This window comes from Equus przewalskii, chromosome 13 (assembly GCF_037783145.1).
Source record: "Equus przewalskii isolate Varuska chromosome 13, EquPr2, whole genome shotgun sequence".
Taxonomy (NCBI): domain Eukaryota; kingdom Metazoa; phylum Chordata; class Mammalia; order Perissodactyla; family Equidae; genus Equus; species Equus przewalskii.
In genome coordinates this window covers 66,108,829-66,121,869 of record NC_091843.1, presented here as the reverse complement: position 1 = coordinate 66,121,869, position 13,041 = coordinate 66,108,829, and the positions used below count along the sequence as shown (strand labels likewise).

The 13,041-nt window shown below is 39.0% G+C and overlaps 1 protein-coding gene across 10 annotated transcripts in view; it reads left to right on the top strand.

The window, feature by feature from the left end:
• Positions 1 to 13,041, top strand: part of MACIR (macrophage immunometabolism regulator) — a 169,392-nt gene that overhangs the window by 22,396 nt on the left and 133,955 nt on the right. For 3 of the 10 annotated variants that reach the window (XR_011525652.1, XR_011525650.1, XR_011525653.1), the window contains exon 3: positions 7,169 to 7,229. The exons of the other annotated variants lie outside the window; for them this stretch is intronic. The gene's annotated coding sequence lies outside the window, so the exon portion shown is untranslated. The remainder of the gene's footprint in view (positions 1 to 7,168; positions 7,230 to 13,041) is intronic. 10 annotated transcript variants of the gene reach the window in all.

Genomic DNA, 13,041 nt, shown 5'->3' with positions numbered 1-13,041 from the left:
GGGGTTCATCCATTCTACTTTTCCTGCTATCCAAACCAACCTGGACAGAAGTATGTCATAGATCTTTCTAAAACTCTCCAGGAAAGGAAATCATGCTGAGTCACTAGTGTAGTTTGACCCACGTTTTCAGGTGAAAAATTTAGCAGTGAAATTTCAAATCATGGTACTTAAACTGACAAACAAAATTGTACAATCAGCATTCCTCCTAATCCGACACGCTTTTCACCTTAAAGTAGCCCCCCCAGTCTCACGGACCCTCTCGTCTTTTGTGGGTCTCCAGTCGTCCAGAGTTTTCACAGATGTTAGCTGCATCTGTATCTGGAAGAGGAATAAGCTTTTGGGTACCAAGTAGCCACTTTCAGCCCCTGTTTGGGAACATTGCTGGAAACTCTGGGCCCTGAGAGAAGGTCCAAGATGCTCCTACCGCACCATCAGCCTGGAAAGAAGGGCGGGGAGGGAATCCAGCTTGCTGTCTCTCCACTGCTCGTGTTCTTCCCCAGGCGGAACAGAATGCCCTGCTCAGCAGGCTCCAAAACTCATCCTTAACAAGTGCTGTTTTAAGATGAGAGGATGTTGTTTTGGGAAACACAGTGCTCATGAGGCTCTGATGTTTCAGCCAACTCCATCAGTAGAACCTTACCCTGGGCCAAGTTTGTCTAACCACTGCAACCATTCCCAGAATTCTCTCCTGCATGCCTGTTTCTCTGACTTAAAAGGACTGTTTGCTGGAGGAAAAGGGGAGAGGAGCAGGTGGAAATATCTGTGGACAGTTATTTTTTTTTTAATTTGAGGGATTTTTAATAGTTAAAAGCTTATTTCTCAGTTTCCCTCTCTTTGCTTAAGGACCCAGCTGTAAAGAAAGAAAATACTGAAAGAGCTAAAATGCTTGGCTCTTCACATAATGTCCTATAGTTGTGGCCATCTTGCTTTTGTGGTTTTAAAGATAACCAATCCTGGCAGGATATGGTTGATCATGAGCCTTAGTTTCATTTTTTTATAAAATGGAAAAAGTAATTTCTGCTTTACAGTTCTTATGAGAATTAGACATAATGTATATAAAATAAAATGCCTCTACATAGTAGTTGCTGAATAAAAGGCAGCCATTGGCAGTAATAAAAACAGTCTTTGAAACCCCTGATTTACCGTGTCTTTATTTACCCCACAACTGCTTTAAAAAGGTTATACATAGTAAAATAAAAGCGTTACATTTAAATTTTAAGTATTTTGAATAAAATGTTGCAAAATCTCAAAACGTGTGTGTGTTTGTGAGTTGTGGGTGAATATATGTTGCCCCTCACAGTGGGCTAAACTTGTGTTTTCTGAATTAGGCTGTTGACATGTGGTGCAAACAAGAGCCCCTTGGGTGTGGGAAGAAAAGATTAAACCTGCTTTTAAAATATTTTTTATCTTATCCTTTAAAAATTTTTATTTGTTCTATATGTCATGTATATTGTTTGGCAGTATAGTAGTAAATGCACAAAATATATAAGTAAGTATAAGAATATTGGAGATATCAACTCAATTTTTTAAACTTTTTTTTAAACTCATGACCATAAGTGTTTGGAAATCACTGATTTAAATGGCCATGGCCATTATAACATGAAAATTCTTCTCTTTGAGTCCAGTTTACCTTCTTGGAATCTTATTAATGTTTGAACATGGGCTTGAGATTTGGCAAGATTAAAAGATAAGGACCATTTTTAGATACGTAGAGACAGTTTATTTTGATTTTTCTTTTACATCTCTGCTAGTAATATTCTGTTCAGTACTGTAGTTTTAAAATTTCTTGGATTTGCTTTCTAGTTCCCAATTCGAGGACTTCTTACAATTTGGGAGATAAAAGGGACCAGAACTTGTCCCTGTCTCAGTAGGTTTCTGAAATTTGTGCTGTGAACCTTTCCTTGTGCGCGCGTTCTGGTTTTGGTTAGGGACTTCTGAACCATGTGCAGAAACATTGCTGAATATCCCATTTGCAGAATCCATTCTTTGTGCCTTGAGTGAGGTTGTGTTCTTTTCTTTTTCTTTTTTAAAGATTGGCACCTGGGCTAACAGCTGTTGCCAATCTTTTTTTTTTTTTCTGCTTTATCTCCCCAACACCCCCCACCCCGTACACAGTTGTATATCTTAGTTGCATGTCTTCTAGTTGTGGGATGTGGGACGCTGCCTCAATGTGGCCTGATGAGCGGTGCCGCGTCTGCGCCCAGGATCTGAACCCTGGGCCGCCGCAGCGGAGCACGCGACATTAACCACTCAGCCACAGAGCTGGCCCCAAGGTTGTGTTCTTGTCAATGGTTTTTAGTCATGTCTTTTGAGAGCTTTACCCTTCAGAACTTTTACTTCTTACCCCATAATTTTTTCAGGCAGCCGTCTCTGACAATTTGAAGATTTTTTTTTTAAAAATGATTAGCAGAATTCCTAATCTCATTCTTTGGCCTGCGATGCTCATAGAATATGTCTTTCCAGAGATCAGTTTCTCTTACATTGACAGGTAAATTGTTCATGTGGTTACTATCCTATCCTATCCTATCTGGGAAAAACAAAAAAGAGTAAAACCAGAGACTGTGTTCTGATACGCTGTTGCCAGAAACTTTGGCAACAAAGGGGTAAATAACAATGACAGAAAGTGATCTCTTCCTTCTTTTCTCCCGCTCCTACTCCTTTCCCTCTTCGATGCGACTTCTAAGAGCTGAGGTTGACCCCACCCTCTGTAAACCCAGGCTGCGCCTACTCAAGCACAGCATGTAAGGCACTGGGTTATGTGTGGTCCAAGGAGCTTCCTCCTGGGAACCCACACATTGTTCTCTCCATCTTTAGGACCAGCCAGCTCTCATCAAACTATATAGTGTAAGGTACCCATGGAAACAGTTATTTGCGTCAGTTAGCTACAGCTAACTTGCTGTAAGGCATACATGTTACTTTTATGTAATAAGAAAGGACATCCATTTTCATCATTTCCTTACTCTTCTTATAGAGAAGAAAATATTTACATGTACCATACCCTGCATGTTTACGTCTCTCCATTAGACTTGTTTGGCTATCATCTCAATGTCTGGTCCAGTTTCTAGTGTTCTTTTCTGTTTGTTTTTAGAGTTGTTTTTGTTTTGCCTAGGGTAAATTGAGAACCCAGAGGGGAAATTTTCAATTCTTTCTGCTGGGGTTTTCCTGGGTTGCTAACAATGCCTGTATTTGTCGTCTAGCCACCGTGCAAACTGCCTTTGACAAGGACTGTTGGGAGTTTGGCTTGTCTTCATTTTTCCTATAGAAATATATTAGCCATCTTTTGATCTTTCTTCCAAAAATCTCTTATGACTGATGCAGCTTGCTTTTTCATAGCTTCTGAAGTAAAAACAAATTTGTCTTTTTCCTGCACAACTGTAGAATTCTTGGTTCCATGACAAAACCTCAAAATGACATTAATTCTTCCCTTGAAGGCTTTGTAATATATCTGAAAGATGAACAAATTGTCAAGAAAGAAAAGATCAAATTTTATTTGGTTGCAAATGGAAAAGGCAAAAGGCTGTTTGGCTTAAATCTGTGTTCACTGTACCTCTGTAGCTGCTAGTTTTAAAAAAAACAACTGAGGCAATGGAAGATTGGGGTGTGTGAGTGTGTGACTGGACCTTTTTGAAATTACAGAAATTCTCAAAACATTTTGTACCTAAAGGCTTTTCAAAGCAGTATTCCATTCATACAAATTTAGCTACATAATCAGGGTTTATAGCAGCCCTCTGTGCGGTTGGTTGCTCCATCAAGAATTTGTACTAACAAGCCTGTTCTGTGGGCTGTTTAATGAATAACTCTCCATTCACAGACTGCAGTCAACATCCCTCGGGAGTCTCCTTGCCCTTTCTCAAGGCCTGCCTCATATGTGCCATGCCTCATACTCGTTCTATTAGTGTTTTGTTCTGAAATCAGTCACTGTTAAAGAGTATATGTTCCCCCTGCCCCGGCCATTTCCTAAATTCAAAGTGATTAGGTTTATTCAGACTATTCTTTGTGAACCTACAGTATGCAGGAAACATTTTTGACACGAAACCACAGTAGGTAGTAGGTGGCTCTTAAAGATGATGGTTAGGGGCCGGCCCCATGGCTGAGTGGTTAAGTTCGTGCACTCCGCTTCGGTGGCCCTGGGTTTCACCCGTTCGCATCCTGGGTGTGGACCTAGCACCGCTCATCAAGCCGTGCTGAGGCGGCATCCCGCATAGCAGAACTAGAAGGACCTGCAACTAGAATATACAACTATGTACTGGGGAGAAGAAGAAGAAGAAAAAAGATTGGCAATAGATGTTAGCTCAGGGCCAATCTTTAAAAAAAAAAAGGTGATGGTTAGTGGTCAGAAAGACTATGAATTTTCCCTAAGTTAAATATTGCCTGTTTTTTGTTTTGTGTAAATATAACCACAGTATTATGGAGTTGGGTTGTCATGACAGTTTAATCATTGGTTTGACATCTTGATAATCGTTACGTTCTATCATTGATGTACTATTCAAGGAACTTTGAAATTACTATTCTAAAATGAGATAAAGAATCTTCACAAATAAATAATTTCACTTAATGTTTGAAGGAATATGGGAATAAAAGGCCTCAGTATGATCAAGTCAGCCTATGTATGAGGGTTTCGGAATAATTGCTCTAGATTTGTTCAAATCCTTAGGACACTAATAGTGTCAGAAATGAAAGTGCAAACAATACGGAAACTGAGAAAAAAATCTAAGTTGGTTCAGTAACACTCACGTCCTCCCTTTTTTTTTTTTTTATTATCACCTGGTTTAGATTTAAAAATAACTTTTCAATTGCAGACTTCCAAGTTTGTCCCAATGTTCTCAGAGCCGTGGGCTATATGTGGATGCACAGTGTGTGTTAACAGTACTTTTGTAACTGTCTCGGGATTTTTAAAATGACTTGTTATTTCTGTGAAATCATAAAAAAAAGTGACTGCTGAAATATGCAAGAATTAGAGCAAGGTGATAGAATCTGGAGCACCTTATAAAAGCCTGACCTTACTCTTTAATTCATTTAACTCCCACACAATTTTTTCTTCTCAAATGTTTGATTAAGCTGTAGTTGGTTTTTGTTGATTAGGGTAATTATGCCAGAATGACTTTAAAATCTCTTTGCATTTAGCTTGGGCACTTCTTGTAATCACTTAGAGAGGGACAAGAGTGTCCCTCTCTAAGATTTCCGAGGGTAGGGCGGTGGGGGAGACCTCCTGGGAAATAGCGAGGTGAGTTTAGGGAAGCAGTTGTCTTTGTTCTGCATACGGTTTAGCTACTCAGCGCCGCTAAGGTCGGTCATTGCATTGAAAGATGCGTGATGGGGAAGGAGCCAGGTCCATGTGAAAGCGAGCAGCCGAATATGCAATGGGAAGAACATGGGTCTTAAAATCAGACAAAATCTGGATTTGAATTCTGGGCTTGAACCCTGGTGTTGACACTTTTAACTGTATGACCTTGAGCAACTGTCTTTGCGACTCAGTTTTTAAAATTTATTGTGGAGGCTGTGAGCTAAGTTTGCACGTCGTTGCTTAGCACAGTGTCTGGTGCAATAGTTACTCTTTTTTTTTCCTCCACCTTACTTGTGATGAAAGAATAGACATCTGTTCACCTTTGGCATGTAATTAAGGATGTTTGCATCATTCATTTTTATTGACTTTTCATTTTTTTGTCATTAAAATAATGCCATAGATCTCACAGAGCATGAAAACTCAGTTTAAAAACAATTTGGGGCATTTTCTTCTGCTATGAAGAACAAGTTACTCTCTCAAGATATCTTTTATATTTGATGTCCTGCAATAGAAGTGATATGACTTATGTCAAATCTGAATCAAGTTTCCAAGAAGAGTGTCAACCAGTTGTGCATTTGCTCCTAGCTGAATCCTAAAATGACTTTCATTTCTCTCATATAGATGCCTCATTTTAATGGTGAAGGCAATTCATGAAAATAATGCAAAATCAAACCTGCCTATCAAGATAAAACAGTCTCTAGCCCACTAATTTAAAGTTAAGAACAAACAATGAACAAATAAAAACCCATGCCCTTCCATGGCTAAACTACAAGGCATCCTTTAGACAGATTGTAAAATAAATGGAATTATGTAACTTATACACATTAAGAAAACATTTCTAAACTGCTTCTAAGCCTAGACCTATAGGTTAGTTAGTTACAACAGGTTAGACTTCAAAATATTTTCTTAATGTTTTCTGATATATAGTGATAATTAAATACACATCCTCTTGGAATCAGATATTACATTGTAGCTAAACAAATTAAATTGAAAATTAATTTAGAGGCTAAGTGTTGAGGTGGAAATGTAGGCTTACCTTGGTTTCAGAAATTACCTTTTAAATAAGGTATAATAAAACTTTGGTCCTGAGTCTTTTTTGGTTATTAAATCAGTTTCGTATTTGGTGTAATTCTAGGTTAAGACCTTCTAACTGTTCCTCTCTCAGTCCTAAGTCATTAATTGAGTGTTGTGTAGGATCCTAAAGGTTGTTGGGTTTCATTATTATATCAACTTATGAATTCAGTTTTGAAATGTAAGAACAATTGCAAATTTAATACTGGAAATCATGGTAACTAGTTTTCCTAAGTTATTTTTTGTTGATTCTGTTGGGGTAGGGGATCCGCTTTCCCTGTGATTCCATAACCTACTTAATTAATACTTGATGACACATCAGTTTGATGCATTTGTGCCCTGAAATTGCTTACTTTGAGAGCAGCAGGTTTCTCTAAGGAGTATTTACTTGAGACTTTTTTCTTTTTCCCTTGGTGGTACAAGTCAGGAATTTTCTAGACCAAACCAGAACTATCCTGATGAATATAACCTCATTTACACATTAAGAAGAATGTCCTGTTAGGTCTAGTCTGTCACAAGGGAAATAATTGTTCCTTTAACATACAAAGAAAGGGCAAAGTTAAATATAGCAGATAATCTCAACGCACTGAACATGCTGAGGACCCATAAGTATAGCTATTTTCAATTTGAGCTCCCTAAATGGGGGCAGTAAGCGTAGGAGCCTGTGGTTAGCTGGAATGAATGAGAAACATCAGTGGTGACCTTTGCATCAGAGGAAAGACATCATTCTGCTTCTGGCTTTTCACAGCTTATGTGTTTGTGTTTTTAATGTATCACTGAACCTGAAAGTTCATCTCTAATCTTGATCCACAGGGAAATGGCAGAAATCCTAACCAGCCAAATGATACAACTTTAAATTTCCTGTGGAGGAAAGGTCAGTAATGTTCTGTTCACTGGGGACAATCTCAGCACAGCAAGCAATCCTTCTGATTAAAATTCCTGTTGAGAGCTAGTGATTTGTCTGATTGAAAAGTTAAGTAGGTCCTTAATCACCTAGATAAGATGACATCACTGAGGCATCATAAACTGCCCAACAGATGAATAACCCCTCTCAAATATCAACTTCATTTTCAAATTGGAAAACAAAAACATAGGGCTGCCATTTAACAGCAACTATTTATAGTTCTGTGATGTAAGGCCTCCAGTTTCCTATAATTCCCATTGTTTTCTAAAAATAAAGACCCATTTAACCGAGGACGACTGACAAGTGATCTTGTGATGGATTTGAGTTATTGTTCAGTGTGTAAGACTAGGGAGAGTAGCACAACATCATGTCAGCACTGCTGGAAACCTCTGGCTTGACGGGGCACCCGCTGCCTTTGTCCTCTGTAAATACCTGTTTGCACACTGGTACTGTTGAGAAAATAACACTCTTGTGGTTGGTTTCTGCTTTTCCAGTTGAAAACACAGGCCTTTTAAAAGATGAGCACACAGCCAGCATATTTAGTTGGAATCAAGCGACAGACCTAATGAATTAGGTCAGCGTCAAGATCCAGCTCCCCTCCCCCATCCTTAAAGTTCTTGTTTTTAAACGTGGGAATTTTGTATCTGTATCACCTACATCTGACTAGGGCCTTCCTATGAAGTCTCAAGATAGCCTTTATCCTGAATTAAAATAACCTGAGATGCACTATTTTAACTAGAGGTCAACAAAATGATGTTACGTCCTTGTTAATGTTACTAATATTAGATTTTACTTGGCAGTCCCTCGTTATACTTTACTTCTATATTTTCTGTCTCAATTTTTATGTGCACTGCACTGCAGTGTCTATTGTTTTTCTTTCTGGTAAGCCAGAAGAAAGTAATGAAAAATAAAAGTTAAGAAAAGACATACATGCCGATTAGGTGCATTTCCAGTCCTGCTTTGCAATCACATGTACTTCCTGTCTTCCCCTGCTTCATGGGGTATGCAGGGAGCTCCTGAGGAGAGCCAGGGACTGTGTCTGATTCCAGAAAGGCCCTGAGAGCCCTTGTTTGAGGCTGCTCATCCTGTCAGTGCTGAAGGGCTGAAGGAGAATGTGGGGTTTCTCACAACTGGTAAACCCTGACATTTTGTCTTTAGTCTCTTTTCAGTGTGAACTCTGTCAGATACTCTGAGAAGACACCCAATTACAGTCTGAATTGCTATCCACTGTCTCAAACTGCTCAAGAAAAGGGCCTTCTTTTCCAGAATATGATAGCATATGTGTTTTCCGAGCTTTGAGCTTTTCATATGAAATGACAATAAATTGTGCATGAAGGTGAAACACTGAGGATGATGCAGCCTCATTAAATTGAATTTAGTGGATGGTTAATTCTGATGACTCTGAGATATTGCTCATTCTGAAGTAGGCACGTTGGTGCCAGGAAAGTCCTTGATGCGTTTGGCATGGAACTGTGACATTTAGCTATTAGGCTAGAGTGAAATATTTCGAATAGAGCTGAGGGCTAAGAACTCGAGTGGTCTCACTTCTAATGCATTTGGGTAGTTCTCTGTGTGCCTAATTACAATTAAGAATATTATAGATTTCCTAAGTAGTAAATATATATATGGTCTTTATTCAAATGGATTTGGCAGGCTTACTGGTCACATAAATTTGGGATCTATTTTTAAATGTCTACATTGCACATTTTCAATTATCAGAATGCAACCATGCATTGTGTGTGAAAATGAATTTAAAATGAGGAACAATAACTGAAATATATGACAAAGGGGGAAACACTAACGCTTAGTAGGTTTTACAAAACAAAATAATTTCATTTTTTTTTAAAAGGATACATATTGTAGGAAGCAAGGAACAAATGAAGACAAGTTCATGGACTGAAACCTTGATAAAAGTTTCTCTGTGGACAAATAAAATAATCATAAAAATGGAAAAAAATAAAATCCTTTAAACATTTTTGCTGAGCCCAACGTGCAGTTTCACACTACTAAGTATTGATAAGGCTGGGGAACCCCGAGAAGGGGAATAGAGCTTTCTCTGACCGTTCATGTACAATTAGCTACAGGTGTTGTGTCGTGAGTGGTAATCTGAATTTTAACCCCAGTTCTGTAGTATCCACTTTCAAGGCCTTGCTGCTGTGAAATTATTTTGCTTTGGTACTGAATGGGTTTTCATTAGTGAATCTTCATATTTTAGAGAGAGAAAAAAAGTCAAAACTACCTTGTCTGCTTGGTGACCGTAAGTGCTTTGCGTCGTGATTTGCTGACACTAAGGAGGGGTGTATGTGGGTAACAGACCTTATCACACAGTCTCTGTCTCAAATGCTACTGAGGCTGCACAGGGGTCAGACAAGGACACCAGCAATCTGCAAAAGTGGATTGTTTTCAAGAAGGCTCCAGATGGGATTTTACTTATTTATTTAGATTTCCTTTGGAGATCCATCCAGTTTTGATGCATCAGACATTGATATAAATAAGCAAAACATAATGATCTAGACTTGTCTTTAGTGATTTGTAAGACATCCTATTTTTCTATCATTCTTTGTGATTTTCTACAATTTATTCTGGAAGAGTCTAGAAAAATCACATCTCTCATACCTAGCATAAAAAGTACCCAACAATAGTAATTGACTGTATTTGGCTAAATTTACTACACATTTAGGGGAACTAAAATTTTGAATATTTAATAATGCATTTAAAAATATTTACCAAGGTCAGTATTTTAAATCATTGACTCTGTCAGGGACACTTTCACCTCCCACTGTATCTAAAATTGCAAAACCACTTCCAACTATCCCTATACACTTTCTCTGCTTTGTTTTTTCTCTTAGCGTTTATGATTATCTAACACTCTATCAGAATGTAAACTCCATCAGGGGTGGGATTTTGTCTGTTTTGCTCATTTTTGTGTCTCCATTGCTTAGAACAGTGCCTGGCACATAGTTGGCACCACATAAATATTTGCTGAATGAATAAATAAATAAATTTTAAGAGACACACCATTCATCCATCCATTCATTCACCAGACGTTCATTAAGCGGATACTGTGTGACTGTGTCTCATACAAGTACCTATCTTGGTTTGTGAGTATATACATTTAGCTAACACTGTATTAAATGTGCAATTCCAAGTTCTCTCATATCCAAGAAGTCTGTGATTTTCAGTGTCTGTGTTCCATAGGGCCCTACCAATCTGTGAGAATTAACACACAATAAAAAGATTTCCACAGGTATAGTTTAAATACTAACAGTATCTGTTGGAATCACTCTAAGTGGATCACATGCTTTTAGAAAATAGGAAAGAACCAAAGTAAAAAGGAATCTTCAAATCCCACAATTCATGATGTACTTGGCCAAATTAGACCATGCTTTCTGTCACTTGACCATTTTGAAAGGCTACTAAGGTGTTGGGAGCACATGTCTGAATTGGAAATCTGGCTCCACCACTTATCAACACGTCATTTGAGCATATTCTTTAGCCTTTTAGTATCTCAGCGTCTGCATCTGAAAGTTGGCTTGTGATGGGGATGAACAAGATCATGAGCGTGAAGTGCCTAGGATAGTGCCTGGCACGTGGTCTGTTATGTGCTCCTTGGTGTCTGTGTTGTGGTGGGATCTACCCCGCTGAAAACAGTTTCTGTGCCGAACTTGCTTTTGGATTTTGTTTGTTTGTATTTGGAAATAATGCCCATAATATTTTTCTCACATTGGAAGCAAGTGGCAAACTGAATAGAAAATATATTCAGTGCACTAGCACTCTTTCAAATGCTCTACATTTGTTTGCTTTTTAAAATTAAGTACCGTGTCATTCACACTCTCCAATATTTTTGCCTTATTGGAGAAGGAGAAACAATGATTATTAAATGTTATCTAATTATCTTAGCCCAGTGTTGGTGTCACTCTCTAGGGGAGCCCGGGATTATGTACTCTGTGTTCACTGTGTTCCAGAAAGGAAAACAAAAGGATAGAAGTTTGTGAATTCAAGACAAATTTAGGGGGACAGTTTTCACGTGCATTGTATCCTGGGGACTTGCTGTCTGGCATGGTTCCTAGGGGAATAGATAGAAGGACAAGCACCCAGGAGGCTCTGAGAACTCAAAGTTGTAATGGAATCTCAACTCTACTTCTTTCTGGTTGTGGGATCTTGAACCAGTGCCCTGGCTTTTTACAGAAGCAGAAGAGTGATGAGTGAGTGCTGTGTAGACAGAGGCCCTGGTTTGAATGCCACTGCTAATTAATTAGCTGTAGATTTGGGGCTAAATTGCTGAATCTCTCAAAGTCTTAATTTTCTCATATGTTTATCGGCCATAAAAGAATCTCTCTCAGGGTGCTGGTCAGATAAGGCTTAAGTTAAATCACTTTGTGCTGGACCTGGTACATTAAAGATGCACAGTACTTTGTTGTTGCTGTAATGACTCGTAATACCAGCATCTACCTTAAAAGATTTATGGACTAAATGAGAAGTATAAAGTGTCTAGTATATGGTACATGTTTTTAAATCTTCTTATCTACTTCTTTCTTGGCTTTCCCTGGAATGGGTGTAATTCTAATACTTCCTGGAGATTAATTTCCACCTTCTACTCCCTTTCTGCTCTCCAGTAGCGTCTCCTCACTGAGTCTCTGTGAGTGACGCTCACACAGTGCATCTGCCCACATCTCTTGCTTCGCGCTCACAAAATGCAAGATTCAGAGGAGGATGGCAAAATGGGCCACTTAGCGAATGCCACACATTTTATCTTTTTGAGCTTTTCCACTGTAAACATACCCACCTACACCCCTCTCTTCTTCCCAAAGATAATTATATCTGCTCACAGAATCCTGATGCTAAATAGAGTTTTGTCCAGAGGCAGAAAACTGAGGACCAAAGGGCCAATGCAGCCCAGAGGCATTTTGTTTCACTGTGTAGGGTTGGCTTACGTGCACTTTTGAAAATTTTGAATAAGTCGATAATATTTTTAAAAGTCAGACATTTCAAATTAAAACACACACACAGACTCACATGTATTTCTGGCTGCTCTGGCAAAGTGGCACAATCTGACAACCGTAAGCCCAGAATCCCCCCGGTGACGATCGTCTGGAGTGGAGCAGCAGCTGCCCCTTTCTTTAGTGTCCTCTGTTTAGACCCAGTCCCCCACCGCTGTCTTCCTTTATTTACATTACCTACATAGCTGCTGTCCATGCAGCAGGCCAGTTCTTTCCATTTACAGATAAGGGATCTAGAGCCAACCGTGGCTTAGTGATGTTTGCAGATTGCAAGGTGAGTTAGTGACTGAGTGGAGATAAGAATTCTAGTTTTTGGATTCTTGGATCCCTGCTCTTTTTATCCTCTTAGCTAAAATTCATGGAAAATAGTTTATTCAGCTGAGGATACATTTTTAATTTTTTAATGACTAATTTTCAAGCACCTTGGCCCATTATCTCCTTGGTTAGAACCCAAGCAGGTCTAAATGAATTCGCAGGTTCAGTCTTGCTTTTCAGTCCCATTTCCTTCATTCTGTTTACAGCTCCCAGCTGGACCCACTGCATTCGTTCTCAAGTTGTAAGGCACTGGCCCTGCTTGTAGACAATGTTCAGTGACTATTAGGTGACGTCACTTGGTATCATTCATCCAGGACTGGCAAACTCAGATGCTCACTGGAGCCAGGCACTTAACTTAACTGTGGGTGACAGGCTAGGGTGATCTGGAGACTATCAATCCTGAAGAAAGAGCACAGCCATCCCTCAACTCTAGTTGTCAGTTGTCATGGGGGAATCCTGGTGCTGTC